The following is a 3383-nucleotide window of genomic DNA, read 5'->3' on the forward strand; positions in this document are numbered from 1 at the left end:
AAAATACTGTGAGGCAGCCAACAGGGAGGCTGGGTTTGCATAAAAACGATCTAATCCTCACTCACTGACTGAATAGAAGAAATGAATTATTGAATAACTGAATGAATCAGCGTATTGCTGAGTTAACCTTGAGGTCTCTTACTTTTTTCAAAGGTCTTTAGAAAAGCAATCATTGCTTTACTTTGATTAGAGCAAAAAGATCTTAATTTTAAGACTAACAGCTACAACGTTAACATAATACATACAAAATGTCTGTTACACAAACTTCTCATTAAAATAAAGTCTGATTTCTTGAGCTATAACTACACAAAGCTGGACTTGTGGCATGTTTAACTTAAAGTCACTATATTGTACAATATTCATGTTTAATACATCAGCTTTGTGGGCGTTTTATTTTGCTCCATTTCACTAATCATAAATTAAGCAAAGTGGACTTTAACAAGTATCTGCATGTGCTTCCAAGTCTGACCTCATTTGTCATTCACATTTTATATAACTACTCCCAAAGTCTTTAATTCATGTTTAGCTTTTGACCTGATATGAGTGATTACTGCATACTTCCTGCCCCATTCAGGGCCTCATGCCTATCTGTCGTCTCTTAATCCAGCCCCTTTATCTCTTTCTATATCCATCTTTGTCTTTTTAAGACCCAAACTCTTCTTCCGATTCTCAGCTTAATCCTCAGTTTTGATTTCCATCTCAGTCTCTGCACAGTTAATCCCGCTTTTCATGCCCCTTCATTCCTCCCGCTCTTTAGGTCAACCTGCTTCTTCTACAAATCCAGTTAGGAAAAAGTTTGAACTCTGTGTCAAAATGAGAATAAAAATCCCCAAAGTGCAACAATTTGCAAACCTCATACAGCCACATTTTATTCACAGAAGAACATAATAAACATATCAAATAGAAAATGAGAAAATGTACCACTTAGGGAAAGATCTTAGCTTATTTGAGTTTCATGACAGCAACACCACGGCGTAGCATTCCCTCTTCTTCAAACAGCTGTCCAGAAACGTCCGGTAACCATGGAGACCAGCTTCTGGACTTTTGTGATGTTGCTCCATTGTTGTCTGATAGACGAATCTAACTGCTCAACATTCCTGGGTCTTCTTTGATGTAACATCTGGAGTGCAAGCAAGTCACCTAAGCACCCACACTCTTCTACTATGAAGCTGTGCTGTTGTACTAGATGCAGAATGCAGTTTAACATTGTCTCACTAAAATGTGCGAGAGCTTCGCTTGAAAAGAAATAGTCTGGATGGTAGTACATGTTGCTCTATACCACAGGTGTCCAACTCCAGGCCTCGAGGGCCGGAGTCCTGCAGGTTTTAGACGTGTGCTTGATCCAACACAGCTGATTTAAACGGCTAAATGACCTCCTCAACATGTCCTGAAGGTCTCCAGAGGCCTGGGAATGAACTAATCGTGTGATTCAGGTGTGTTGACCCAGGGTGAGATCTAAAACCTGCAGGACACCCGCCCTCGAGGCCTGGAGTTGCCTACCCCTGCTCTATACCTTTCAGCGATGATGGTACACTAAAGCACCTGCATGCTATCAGAGATGCAGGTTTTGAACTGAGAGCTGATAACAAAGGACACAGTTTCACTCCTCTTTAGTCTGGAGGACAAATTTCACATTTTTATTCTGACCACAGCAGTTTTCATTTTTAAATTCTGGCCTAAAGTTTTCTGGCTCTTGTTCACAGATATCTTCATCCTAGCAGAGCTTTAACCTACATTTGTGGATGACACAGTGAACTGTGTTCACAGACTGAGATTGGAAGTGATCCCAAACCCAGGCGCTGATTTCCACGTGATGACAGAACCGTGACTCTTTGAAATGCATCCTTAGGCCCCCTCATAAGGAGCCGATTGATGCATCGAGAAATGTTATGTTGACAAATATTATTCTGCAATTTGTAAACGTAGTTGTGAACCCCCGTCCATCTTTACTTCTGAGAAAATCATACACTTGTTATACCTAATCTTGTTATTGATTAACCCAATTATCTGCAACCTTTCCCTCCAGCTCTTTCTTTATAGTACTACTAACTTTTCCAGCTTTTTGTTGCCCGTCTCAACTTTCTGAGATTTGTTAATTCCATCAAAGTCAAAGTCAAAGTGTTTGTGGTATACTGACCACTCTAAATGTCCCGTAGAGCCACTGACTCTACAAACTGGTCCAGATTTGACTAATCAGTTTACAGGTGTACAGTTTGAACATGATGCTTGTGTCAAACTAAGTAGGTCGTTCCAATCAAATAAGGATCTATTTTTGGTGCATATAAAAGTTGCTGTTGCAGAAAAAAAGGCAAACCTGAAATATATAAAACTCCTTTGTAATGGTAACATAATCTCACTGGATAGTTTTTACTTCAAAGAAGCTTCCCAGTGATCTGAATAGTTGTTTATCTCACAGTTAATGCTTCTATAATACTCATTTCTAGAGATGAATAACCGGTGTGGCTTTTTCAGATTTGCTCCTGTAAATGGTGCGAACTGTAGCGAGCTGTACCGCTCTAAGGTCAAAACTTGAGCTTATGAAAGGTCAGGGTTATATCGTTTTATCAGTTGGTTACTTACTTACATGAGCTCAGAGACAGTTGTTGAGTGCGTTTATGCATTTCAACCTGGGACAGACAATACCGAGGATGTAACTGTCCTCAAAAGAAAAGGTCCAAAAGCCTCTTGTTTGTTACACACTGGTCATATTCAAGGAGCTGCAGCCGAGACGGTTGGATGATATTTGAACATGCTGACGTTTTAATTCAGCATTTAAAGTTCCCTCCATGCTGCTGCATGTTACTGTTTATGGAGTTTTTCTGTTATAAAAAGACTCTGTTGTTAAATGCTTTAACAATTCAGCCCAAACCATCAATGAATGTTTGAATGTAAAATCTGATCAGTCTATTTTTATCAATGGGCTGTGTGGCCGAGGCCTTTAAGGTAGCACTTATTAAATCATTACTATCATTTGACTCAGCTGAGTTAGAGAACTTTAAGAGGCAGTTTGGATTGCTACCTTAAATGATACTAAATTACCAGGACTCAATGATGATTTAGATCTTTCGCCATTTCTCTGATTGAGCAATTTTTTTATATGTTGTGCAGTTGTCATATTGGTATTGGGATATATTTATTTATTTATTATATGCTGCCTTAAATAGGAGCAATGACCTGCTGTTTGTTTGTGTGTTTTTCATGAATGTAACTGTCCATGTTCTATATTTATTAGGGCTGTCATGTTAACGTGTCATCACGATTAACGCAATTAAAGGTTTTTTTGTTTTGTTTTGTTTTTAATGAGAGACATTAGTTTACAATGACAACACAATCTGTTCCCCTCACATATTTGTTAGTTTTTCTTACATGAACAGATACAATAA

The sequence above is a fragment of the Pundamilia nyererei genome, unplaced genomic scaffold (assembly GCF_000239375.1).
Source record: "Pundamilia nyererei isolate P.nyererei 1_Seehausen unplaced genomic scaffold, PunNye1.0 scaffold00050, whole genome shotgun sequence".
Taxonomy (NCBI): Eukaryota; Metazoa; Chordata; class Actinopteri; order Cichliformes; family Cichlidae; genus Pundamilia; species Pundamilia nyererei.